A 13,634-nucleotide genomic window follows, 5' to 3' on the forward strand; every position below is an offset into this window, starting at 1 on the left:
TCATCCAACATAACTTTTTGAGTTATGTTGCACACTAACGGACAGACAAACAAACAAACAAACAGACAAACAAACAAACCCTGGCAAAAACATAACCTCCTTGGCGGAGGTAATTAAGCAAAAAAAATCTTGAATTCAGCAAATAAGTTACTCACGGGTTGGGTAGGGGCGGGTCAAAAGAATGTCAGTTTATTTGTGGGGCTGATGGGGGCGGATCAAATAATTCCACAAAAGCCCCGCGGGTGGAAAAAAAAAATGACTCATGCATCACTACGGTACCTTAAAGTGAAACTTAGATGCTTTATTAATTCCTCTAAGCTTCCCACTGTTATGCAGCTCATTTTCCTTTTCCCTACCTTCGGAAACTTTAATTTAAGGTGACAGGACGTTTGTTTACCCCCCCTAGAACCAGGCCCAGATCGGCACGATCTCGTGATTAAATCCAATCCTCTAAAAAATGCCAGATTGGCAGTTAATGCCATTCTTTAGATCAAATCGGGACATCCTTAGTAAATAATTTTAATAATAATACTTTCATTACCGTGCATCCATTGTATTTTTGTTGCTGTAGACTGAGTCAGTTATATCTGCAGAGGAGTGGGGTCACTATGTTGTGCTGCCGTACTTGTACAGTACTTTAGAAGAGACTTTCTAATCTCCCTTTTTGTTCTATTATGGGTGACATCCAACTTTATACTGCATTACCACCACCTACAATGTATAAGTGTCTACCAGTGTTATTATTCTTTCATAGATGCAGATAGTTGATAGTTTTTTGGCTTCACTGCAAAAATTCCATCAATACCTTTCAGCATATTGTAATTCAAGTGGTCTGATTTGAAAGGACATGAGGGTCGTGCATATATTCCTTGTCTGTGTTTTCATGCTGTTGAAATTCTATCCAGCGATGCAGATTTTTGGCTGATCACAGACATTTTCAGACAAATGGGAAGGTTAAATATGTGATTAACAGATGTAATTACAGATTAATGTTCAGGCTTTGTCAGGTGCAACTTGGATGAAACTCTCCTGTTGTACTAAGCTTAGAAAAGTGGTATAATTTTGTCATAACAAAAGAAAGAAAGAGCATTAGGTCATCTGTCTTTATGTTTAGTCTTTGGATTTTGAAGAAAGCTGCAGAAGGAAGGTGTATATTTCCAAATACTGGCATTTTTTCCCCTGGTTTTGAATCCTGCACCTTTAATGTGCGACTTTTGCATTTTTATTTGTCACTACAGATCTTGAAGAGGTGAGGGAAGCATCTTTTAACCCATAAAGACCCAAACATCCACCAGCGACCAAAAGCATCTACTGATATAAACTGTTTAATAACTGTTGATCCATTATTCCTATCAATACATGTAAATAATTGGTGTAAAATGCAGTTTGTCGTCTTTTCATGGTGATTAGATATGGCTCATTTGGTAATTCAGAGGCTCCATTGTTACCGTGGAAACACCGTGATCTTCTACAACACTGATTCACCAGTAAAACCCATGGAGTTGGATCAATAACAGCAATCGCAGACACTTGTTTTATGTTCAGTTAATAATATATTTTGCTGAAAAACTCAACTTTTCTTCAGTTTTCTCTGTTTTTTGGTATAATAATCCTCAAATTTAATCTGAGCTTTTATGAACATCTATATGATTAGTATGGTAAATATTGGAAAATACCTGATTTTCACTGGAAAAATACAAAATACAGAGGATTATTTCATTATAAATGGTGACAAATCACTTAAGAAATGTTAAATATAGAGAAAAAAAATCACTTGGGAACTACCACAACAGTAGCACTGGGTCTTTGTGGGTTAATCTGCCACCTCACCACTAGATGTCTCTAAATCTCCAAATCTCCAAATCTCTCCACTGGCTCCCTGTTCTATATCGTCTTCATTTCAAAATTCTTGTGCTAACTTTCCGGGCCCTACATGGCCAGGCCCCTGCATACATTGCTTCCCTGATCCAGCCCTACAGCTCGACTCGTAGCTTGAGGTCTTCAGGACAGCACCTGCTGATGGTTCCACGCACCTGTTTTAGCACACGCGGTGACAGGTCTTTTAAAGCTGTGGCACCACGTCTATGGAATGACCTGCCTCTACACCTACGGTCCATGGACTCTGTAGAGAGCTTTAAGAAACACCTCAAAACCCTCCTGTTCAAAAAGGCTTTTTAGTCTCCCACCTGACCCAGGACCACCACAGACTGATTACACTCTATGTATTCATCATAACGTACTCCATGTGTCATCCCCCCCCCCCAGTCTCTCTATATCTCTATCGCTCTCTCTTTTCTCCTCCTTTACTCTCTCTCTCTCTCTTTAACCCCAACTGGTCAAGGCAGACAGCCATCCTTCAGGAGTCTGGGTCTGCTCCAGGTTTCTGCTGTTAAAGGGAAGTTTTTCCTCGCCACTGTCACCAATCACAAATGTTTGCTCCTGAAGGATTCTGTTGGGTCTCTGTAAACTTAATTTGATTCTGATTTGAATTGATAAAGCACTTTGTGACTCTGTCTGTGAAAAGTGCTCTATAAATAAAATTTACTTTACTTTACTATTTACTTAAATATTACACACTGAACCTATAAGGAGCATTCTATCGACATGTGCAGTTATTGCAGTTTTTGACACATGCCCATTTTCAGACAGCTTATCCAGACACACCTGGTCCACATATCTGTTCAGAGGAGGGAAACGCACCTCATTTTTAATATTATAAAAGACTTGGATATTAACCCTGTAAAGCCTGAACCATTAAATCATTAACAGAAAATTCTAGTTCTTTGAAACTGGAGCCTTTATTGGTCCATCTGAACAACCAAAAAAATTTGTTTCAAATATCAATTTCCATGTATGAGTTTCAATTTTGTATCATATTTGATACATTGGGTCTCAATGCTCAAATATTATTATTTTTGATCAAACAAAAACATAATATAACACAAACATGTCTAACAAATTGGTAATTCCTTTTCAAAATTGACAAAGTTCTGCTTCCTTCCTCATTAATAACAGCCTTGTAGTGTCACTGGAAAGGCCTCTGGTGAACGAATTCCTCCCCCCGGTGGAGTATCTAATTGTATACATCAGCTTTTCAAGAAAAAAAATCACACTGATCATGTAGAGGGCTTCAGATCTAATGTATCAAATAAGATACGTTTGGCATTATAGGGTTAACGGATGTTGCATAGGCACAAATATTGCAATGTCAGTATTTTAAAGAAACTGGTTGAAGGAATAAAAGAGGGCGTCTGTGTTGACATTGTCACCACTGCAAATTCTCAGCATCTACCGCTGACAAACATAATGCTAATCAAAGTCTACATAGCTGCAGATAAACATAAATATCAGCACAAATGTTGCTGTTTGTGTACTAAACCTGGAGTATTTTGTGCACATAAACGTCGTCACTGACCCTGACGCTGCCTATTTTTGGCTCTTGGGCCTCCCTGTTTGTGTTTACTGCATTTTACATATCTAAAGATAGCACTCATGTGTGTTCCCATAATTGTTGTCATCCATCATCTTCAACGAGGGTGGATTCGCTGTCCACACTTTTTTGTGTTGTTGTTGTCCTGATATGCTGAGCCCAGCAGTAAGTGTCAGAGTAGTCCAGTAAGTGAAAGAGCTGCATCCCTGCAGACTGCAGATCTACAGCCACAGATGGCTGAGAAAATGTTTGAACCTTGTTCAGAACCTCATTTGGGCTATATTTCTTCTTTCAAACAGTATACAGTGTGTGTGTGTGTGTGTGTGTGTGTGTGTGTGTGTGTGCGTCTGTTTGTATTATGCTGTGTGCATACTGAGGCGTGCTTTCCTCTGAACCTACACATTTAGCACAATAATAGATTATTTTTAGTTCTACTTACTTGTGAGGCGCTGCACATGCAAGTGTGTCTATGAGGTTTTTCCAGAATAAAAATAAATGAATGAATGAATAAATAATTTAGACCTCCAGGCAAACTGTTAGTAAATATGGGTACATGAATGTTAGAATGTTATTTTACAGTTCATACAGTGGTAGCCAAAATTAATACAACACCTGCCATATTTAAATATGTAAGAATTTTTTGTTTGTTTTTTTAACTTGGGCATTAAAATACCTGTAAAACAAATGGAATATCTGCAAAGTCATAATTATGCTCGATAAACCATAGTTTAGAGCCATCATAATGAGATTTAGATCATTTTCTTCATGAAAAACAAGTTTGGCCTCTTTCACTGTCAATGTCCCACAATCATGTTCCTGTCGTTAAACTGGTGATGGTGCATATTTTAACATTATGAAATGAAGTCAGGTTTTAGAGGCAAAAAAGGGTAAAATATTCAGATCTTTCAGGCGTTGTAGTGTTTTTAGCCGTTGTACCTGAATGCATTTGTGTGTATTGTTTATTTTATCAAAAGCTGTTTGCAAATGTGAATGTTAATGTGTGCATTTATAAGAATAGTGTCATCATTATATGTTTGACACATAAAGTCAATATTTGTGAATGTTTCATGTCAATGTTTATGGATTTGCTTATAATGTTAGTGTTTTAAACAATATCGAAACTTGTAATGGAATTTTAATTCCTCCATTTTGACAGAACATTTTTAAGTAATGAATAGATATTAAGACTTGATTTAATACAGTTATGATTAAAAAAAAAAAAGTAACATTTAAACCAGTCTTTATAGCTGGAATCCAAATTCCACTCACTGTTGGCAAAGTCTGCATTTTGCATTGAAATATGGATATGAAGTGTAATTTTAGTTCACGAATTATAGTCATGTGCGAAAGTCCTTGACCAACATTCTGTTTGATGGTTTGCTGAAGCTCTAATGTCCACACATATGCTTTTCTCAGTCTGTGTATTTAGATCTAATCAGATCTATGTGAAGTATGAACAACAGTAAAAACAACAGTTTCAGAATATAAACATTTCCATAAACTAAAGTGGTCATATTTAGTATGATCTCCCTTTGTACTTAACATGTCTTTAACCCTTTTGTTCAGACAATATGAGATTTATTGCTTTAATTTTCTTATGTTTTATACCAGGTTTCATTCAACACATGTCAGATGTTTCTAATGGTTTGTGCTGCTTCTTGTCATGGGGTCAAAGGTCACAATAAATAGTAACTTTAACCTTTACAACACTTTTAGTTAGGGTTTTTTATGTGTTTTCAAACTGTGCACATATTTCCATTACTTTTTGTTATATGTGAAGAAAAGAGAATGAGAAATAAATATATATGATCATTGCAGCCCTGCAGAAACAACAAAACAAAGGATGGTCTGAGGCTTTTGCACAGTACTGTATATACAGTCATGGAAAAAATTATTAGACCACCCTTGTTTTCTTCAATTTCTTGTTCATTTTAACGCCTGGTATAACTAAAGGTACATTTGTTTGGACAAATATAATGATAACAAAGAAACTAGCTCATAAGAGTTGAATTTCAGAGCTGATATCTATCCATTTTCCATGGTTTTCTTGATAATAACCAAAATCCCTTCAGTTATTACATCAATATCTATGGCATTGTACTGACAAAAACAGTGCTTTTAGACATTCCATGTTTTATTTTCTGTCAGTTTTAGTCACGTGATACACACAGGAGTTAGTACTTGATTACATAACCATTGTTTTTGATGACTTTTGATGGTCTAATAATGAAATTTTCAGGAAATGTTGATACTGGCACAAGGAACAAATGATAACATTTTGGTGGTGATGTGGGGGGGCTGATCTGCCTTGGTGGAGGTCTGCGCTCTCTGAGTGCTTTTCTAGTTGGAAATATTGAATCCAAATCTTCGGCTACGCTTTCATTACAATGAGCAACAAATCATAGCTAACAATATTCACTACATGCTCTTGGATCTACCACAGAGAGGGGCAACCAGAAGGAAATATCGGATCAGACCCGGTAGAACCAAGCAAGCTGTATGCACATGTTCTTCATCGTCTTCTCCGTTTTTTTGCCACATTCAGGCCTGGTGATCAGGGGGTTGGGGTTGTTTGTTTGTCTGTCTGTTAGCAAGATAACTCAAAAAGTTATGGAAGGATTTTGATGAAATGTTCAGGAAATGATAATACTGGCACAAGGAACAAATGATTACGTTTTGGTGGTGATCGGGGGTGGGGGGGTGCGCTTTCCGAATGCTTTTCTAGTTTTTTTCTGTGACCGTATATGGCACAGGTGTCAAACATGCAGCCCGGGGGCCATATCTGGCCCGCCAAAGGTTCCATTCTGGCCCTGCAGGATGAAAGTGCAAAAACTAACCTGAACAGTCCAGGTTGTCAAAATCATTGGGGTTCAGGTTCCACATACAGACCAATGTGATCTACAGTAAAAATAACAACACAATAACCCATAAATAATGACAACTACAAATTTTCTTTGTGAAAAATTAAGTGGAAAAAATGTAAATGAAAAAAATAACATTACACTGTGAAAATATTTACATTTACAAAACTATTCTTTCACAATAAAATGCAAAAAAAAAAAATACATAAATAAAAACAAAGATGAACAACCTGAAATTTGCAATTTGAACAATATTCTGCCCGTCACTAAATATTTTGTGCATTTATGGATCCACTGTGATCTGGAGTTGTGTTAATAATAAGAGATGTAATATTGTAGAAATTGTTCACATTTTAGTTTCAAACTCCAAAATTTAACAATATTCTGCCTGTTACCAAATGTTTATATAACATTGTGCGTAATGTACATGTATAAATAATAAGTCGAGGCATAATATTGTTAAAATTGCACTAATTTTTCAAATGAAATTTCTTTTTTTTCAGGTTATTCACATCTTTTTTGTAAAATGTGAACATTTTCATAATTTAATTGGGGGTTTTTTTGTATTAAAACAAAAACAAGAACTTGGACTTGTCATTATATATAGGTCATTATTTAAGTCATTTTTTTTACTGGTCTAGCCCGCTTTAGATCAAATTAGGCTAAATATGACCCCTGAACTAAAATGACTTTGACGCCCCTGGTATATGGTCATTTCAGCCCTGCAGAAACCACAAATCTAAGGATGGTCTGAGACTTTTGCACAGTACCATATATACATGTGTTTTTCTTACAATGACAGCATTTCTTCCTGGTATATTCGTTGATTGCTTTATAGATTCATACATGTCATACACTCCATATGGACAAACAGTATGCATCACAGGATTGTGTGTCTGTGTAATTATATACAGTTTCTTCATTGCCAGGTGTCGGTACAGATGATATGTGGATGGTCTGGCAGAAACCACAATGCATGTTTTAAACCTGCCAATATGAGAGCTGACACATGCCGCTAATCTTTTATATATATATTTATTTTTACCCACAGTATTCTTTCTCATCCTTTATTTGACATCAACTGTTGTTGCCGGTGACACAATTATGTCTGCTCTCAGAGCTGTAATCCAATCCCTGGGTATCCATGGCCGTCCCCGACTCTACAATTTAGTTCCACCCTGTACGTTTTTGACAGGGGAATACTATACAATTATTTTGTTGCACCAACTGAGGGAAGAAGGGTCTCTGGTCTCCTAGCAACAGTCAGCTGCCACCATGCCCAAGGAGGTAAAATTAGTCCTGTGAGAAGAACGGATGCAAAAGTGGAGAGTCCCTTCTCCTTTCTGCTGTTTTATTCCATCCCTCGAACTGCTTCATTTGTCTTTCGTCATAGGTTTTACGTGTTAAAAGCGCCGCCCTTCAGATCACCTCACACAAATGGTGGCATTTCTGTAGTCCATTTATTTACAAAGTATGCAGAGAATTATGCATACATATAATGTATGTGTAGCAGATTTACAAATGTGCAAAAACATGTGAATGTGTAACTAGATCTGTGAAATGCACACACAGATCTGTCTAGGTCACAAGTGTCAAACATGCGGCCCGGGGACCAAATCCAGCCTGCCAAAGGGTCCAATCCGGCCCATAGGATGAATTTGTGAAATACAAAATTACACTTTAGATATTAACAATCAAATGGTGTCAAAATCATTTTAATTCAGGTTCCACATACAGACACATCCAGTCCAATTAGATTTCAAGTGGCTCAGACCCGGTAAAATATTATCATAATAACCTATAAATAATGACAACCCCAAATTTTCTCTTTGTTTTTTGGTGTTAAAAAAAAAAAAGGAAAATTACATGAAACAAATATGAATAAACAGAATTGTCTTAAGAAAAGTAAATGCAATTTGACCAGTATTCTGGCTGTTACTAAATGTTTTGTGCAATTGTAATGCATATGTGTAAATGATAAACTGATAAACCGAGGCATAATGTTCTTAAAATTGCACTTGTTTTTCGTAAGACAATTCAAGATGTTCATGTTATTCAGATTTTTACGGGAACTTTGTAGATTTAAACCTGATCATAATAGAATTTTACTTTTTTCACTGTTGTTATTTTACTGGTCTGGCCCATTTGAGATCAAATTGGGCTGATTGTGGCCCCTGAACTGAAATGAGTTTGACACCCTGGTCTAGGTCATGAAATTATAATGATATAATTATTGTTATCATTAGGGACCAAGCAGTGAAAAGTATGGTAAGGAGATCCTGGAAAAACGGTTTGAGCAAGATACATTTTGAAAATATACAATTCAAAAGTCCGAATCCCTTTCTTTAGACTTGTCTGCGAAGCCACGCCTCCAAACTGGGGCGCCGCCAGCAATTGTGGGCCCCATGAAAGCTATATGATGTGGGCCCTTTAGAAAATTTAGTATGTTGTCGATTTGTCGGAGCAGGGTGGGGGATATGTATGCGGGGTAGGGGTAGCAGTTATATACGTAGGGGTGTGGTCCATAACTAACGTAACTAACACTAGCATGAAGCGAAAATTAAACTTAACATGCTTTCAACGTCCCACTCCCGGCTTCTGTGCCTCTATTATACGCGAAGTTTTCTCAACTTCTAACCTGTATCCACTCCCCACCCACACCCACACCCACACACTGCTTTATGAGTCCCCCCAAAATGCTGGGCCCCATGAATTTGTCATGTTTACCCCACCCTTTACAGCGTCCCAGCCTCCAGAGTACCAGAATGAGCAATTCTTGTTATTTACGCAAAAACAATAGAGCCATCCATGTGTCCTGCTTCCACTTATCCAGGTCGGGGTTATGGGGGCAGCAGCCTAAGCAAAGAATATAGAGCCAAAAATAGAATAACTAGGCCAATAAAAGGTCAGTGTAATATAGCTCTACTCAAAATATCAGCAGCAAAACAAGAAGGTCTTAAGGTGTACCTGTACTGGCCATGCTTACCACAGTAATTGTGCTTTGTGTGTTGCTGATAAGCAAGAGATACACAAATTCAGTAAAAAAAAAAATCACCGTAAATGCATCACACTGGGCCTGTTTATTATAGGAATTATTTTTCTGATAGAATAACCCTCAACTCTAATCTGAGGTTTTATGAACATCTACATAATCAGTAAATTAAATATAGGAAAATACATGATTTACACAGAAAACACAAAATAAGGAGGACAATATTACAATCAATGGTGATAAATCACTGAAGAATGGTTAAATATAGAGAAAGGTTCATTTGGGAACTGATACAAAAGTAACACTGGGTCTTTATGGGTTAAGTCTGATCATTTGCAAATGACAAAACAGTTCCATGATTCATTTTATCCCATGCACTGCAAAAAAGGAATATCTGACTTAGATAAACTGACTTGACATTGGAATATTTATCGTAAAAGATCTTTTTTTTTTTTTTTTTTAGATGTATTTACTTATTGAGATTTAATCTTTTTAAGATTATTTGACTTGTTCCAAGAATTTTCATCTTGAGCTACCCCACTTAGATATTACAAGTGATTCTAAGTATTATTTATAACAAAACAAGCTACACAGCTGTGGGATGAGGATGGAAGACACAGTAACTGTTTGCCCTCAAGACATTTTTACTTGTTTTATGCATTTTTTCCTATATATATATTTAATGAGTCATTACATCATATCTATCTATCTATCTATCTATCTATCTATCTATCTATCTATCTATCTATCTATCTATCTATCTATCTATCTATCTGTCTATCTATCTATCTATCTATCTATCTATCTATCTATCTATCTATCTATCTATCTATCTATCTATCTATCTATCTATCTATCTATCTATCTATCTATCTATCTATCTATCTATCTATCTATCTATCTATCTATCTATCTATCTATCTATCTATCTATCTATCTATCTATCTACATACCATAGATAAAAAAAAAACTTTGAAGACTATGTATATGTACGTGTATGTATGTACATTTATATGTAAGTGTACGTATATATATGTCTATGTATATATGTATATGATTGTATATATGTCTATATATGCTTCTTCTCACTCCTTTTCAAATGTAAATCTTTTTCTTTTTTTAATGTGTATTAGTTTTTGTTTCCTTGAATTTTCATTTCAATATCACATTGTGCAAAGAAGTCAATTAATAGGAAGCTTGTACCATTTCCATATTTGAAATAAGTCAATAAAAAAAAAGACTTGAAACAAGTATATTCTGCTTAAAATAAGAATTTTAGCATTATACAATCCTTAGATAATATTTTCTTATTTTAAGAAAACTTGATAAGAGCAATTTTCTTACTGCACTGGCAGATAATTTTACTTAGAAGAATACATTTTAAGCCAATAATGAGTTTAATTAACTTACTCTTGTACAGGTCTTTCTTGTAGTGTCATCCTATGATTGGGAAAGGCAGCATTAAAGAATAAAACTACTTTAACAGTATAAAAAAACAGCAGTTTCCTTCAACTTTCCCTCAATCCTGAAGACAAGCTTTAAGTATTTATAATGTTTTTGAGTTTTACCGCTTTAATTCACAATTATTCACAGTGATATCAACAGATTTGATCTTTTTTTTTTATCAGTTTTATCAGTTCTGTCTTTATCGCCAAGCCCTGTTCACAAATCTCAGTAAACATTCAGAGATTCTTTTACGCTTCCACACAATCGGATTACGCCCAGATTCAGATGTAGGTACACATCTCTCTGCACACATTTATACCCCAGAGTTTTACATACAAAATGAGAATTCACTTTAAATGCTGTTTCAAGTTCCTGCAAAGGGAGTAAAAGGCTGAGTGAGTTTTGTTCATCAAACAAAATGAGCGGCTGCTGTAGCTGATGCCAGTTTCAGATTCCCTCCTGGAACCTGTTTGTGTTTTTCCAGAGCTTTGTGCTGCTGGATCCTGGACTTTTGGCAGATGATACTGTAGTGATGCATAGCCACAGCGAACACACTCGTCCTATGGGGTGAGGAGACGCTCTCTGTGGACTGCCTGTATGTTCTGCACCAGTGTGACGTGCAGCATAATTAAATAAGCCGTGTGCGCTCTGTTAATTGCCTGTGGAGGTTTGGAGGAGCTGGGAAATGTCAAGACGAGCGAGTGTGTGTTTGAGGGTGTGACTGTGTGTCTGAAATGTGTCGTTTGCATGGGGGCCTGGTGTAATGAGCATGTGCCGACAGACCCTACGCCAGACTCCAGGGAAAACGCAGATAGTTGTGTTCTCATGTGTTGGAGATGAGTGGAACATGAACATTTTTCCCTCCTCTCTAGACCCACACTTAACATGTTGCACCAACATGTAATTCACGCATGAATCGGTCTACAAACACCTCCTACAGACTTTCACATGTGCATTTACTGTACACATCTAAGCCCAGTTTCCCCCACGTGACCACAAAGTGTTTTAATGTCACTCATCTCACACTGTTACAGAGGTATACCATTTTAATGTGAAATGTGAGAAGTCTAGTTTTCATCTGTAGATATTAACACTTTACCAGGCAAGTGACTATATTTGGTAATTTCCCCACACATTACAAGACAGTGAGACCGACAGTTACAGTGAGGACAGTGAGTCAACAATGTCAGGTCCAGTGTGGTCTACAGGGTCTGGACGGTCTACCTCTGCCACCCAATACACTGATTACCAGTTGAAAAACCAGAGTTACCAGCCACCTTCTGTAGTTTTATTTTTATTTTATTTTTTTTTATTTTTTTTTACTTTTTATGTTTATTAAAAGCCACCTCAAAAACCAAGAGCAGTTCAGTTTTTATTAGGGATGGGAATCGATAAGAATTTAACCATTCCGATTCCATTATCGATTTTGCTTATCGATCCGATTCCTTATCGATTCTCATCGGGTGAGGGAATAAAAGAGTACAAACGGGTGTGTTTGCATTAACTGTCTTTAATTTCCATCTCTGCACAGAAAATATACCATATACAGTATGTACAAATAATAATAACAGATGACGCCGAGAGTGAGAGAGTGAGTGACAGTGAGAGTGAGAGAGAGTCAGAGTGAGTGTGAGAGAGTGTGTGAGTGTGTGTGAGAGAGTGAGAATGTGAGAGTGTGAGAGAGAGTGTGTGTGTGTGTGAGAGAGAGAGAGAGAGAGAGTGTGTGTGTGTGTGTGAGAGAGAGAGAGAGTGTGAGAGAGTGAGTGTAAGAGAGTGTGAGAGTGAGAGTGTAAATGTGAGAAAGAGTGAGAGAGAGTGTGTGAGAGTGAGTGAGAGTAAATGTGAGAGAGAGAGTGAGAGTGAGTGAGTGTGTGAGAGAGATAGTGTGAGTGTGAGAGAGTGAGTGTGAGAGTGAGAGTGTGTGTGAGAGAGTGTGAGTGAGTGTGAGAGAGAGAGTTTGAGTGTGAGAGAGAGAATGTGTGTGTGTGTGAGAGAGAGAATGTGTGTGTGTGTGTGTGTGTGTGTGTGAGAGAGAGAGAGTGTGTGTGAGAGAGAGAGTGAGTGTAAGAGAGTGTGAGTGTGAGAGAGAGTGTAAATGTGAGAAAGAGTGAGAGAGAGAGTGTGTGTGTGTGAGTGTGAGAGTGAGTGAGAGTAAATGTGAGAAAGAGTGTGAGAGTGAGAGTGAGTGAGTGTGTGAGAGAGATAGTGTGAGTGAGAGAGAGTGAGTGTGAGAGAGAGAGGGAAAAAAATGAAAGAAAAGACAAAGGAGATGGTAACAACAATAAATAATGAAAAAAGAGGAGAAAAAATCCTTATCATTAACAGCAGCGATAATAATAGTGATGATATTAACATAATAACTCATAATGAACAGAAGTGCATGACTAAATAACCAATAATAATAATAACAGCTGGATAAAGGGTAATGATAAAATTGATAATGTTTGTGGTTGTACTTTCTACTTTATTCAATGAGTGATACAGTCTGGATACATAGCATTGATACTCCCAAGTGTGTTGAGAAACATCAATATGACATAGAACCCCTTTAAGGTATGTTACTGAATAATAATAATAATAATAATAATAATAATAATAATAATAATAATAATAATAATAATAATAATAATAATTTTGTTGCTCAATATGTCATGATTCAGTGTTATTACCTGAGAGGATTATCCTACCATGAAAATCTCATAAACTGCAACAGCGATTAGAAATAATAAAAACAATATAGAGCTGCATATTTACTACCTGACATTCATCTGTCTTTTTTTATTCTTTCTTTTTGTTATATATTACTGCAGTAGCAACTCTTCATCGTCACATCATAAAGTCCATCTAGAAAAGCATAAAAAGGGTGAATGAGAAGTTCTTTTCTATTTTTAGTATCATATAAAAA

The 13,634-nt window shown here is 36.5% G+C and overlaps 1 protein-coding gene across 1 annotated transcript in view; it reads left to right on the forward strand.

Moving 5' to 3' along the window:
- The window catches only part of stk32c (serine/threonine kinase 32C), a 271,928-nt gene that overhangs the window by 223,937 nt on the left and 34,357 nt on the right, over positions 1-13,634 (forward strand). The gene's annotated exons all lie outside the window — the stretch shown is intronic.

This window comes from Sphaeramia orbicularis, chromosome 15 (assembly GCF_902148855.1).
Source record: "Sphaeramia orbicularis chromosome 15, fSphaOr1.1, whole genome shotgun sequence".
Taxonomy (NCBI): domain Eukaryota; kingdom Metazoa; phylum Chordata; class Actinopteri; order Kurtiformes; family Apogonidae; genus Sphaeramia; species Sphaeramia orbicularis.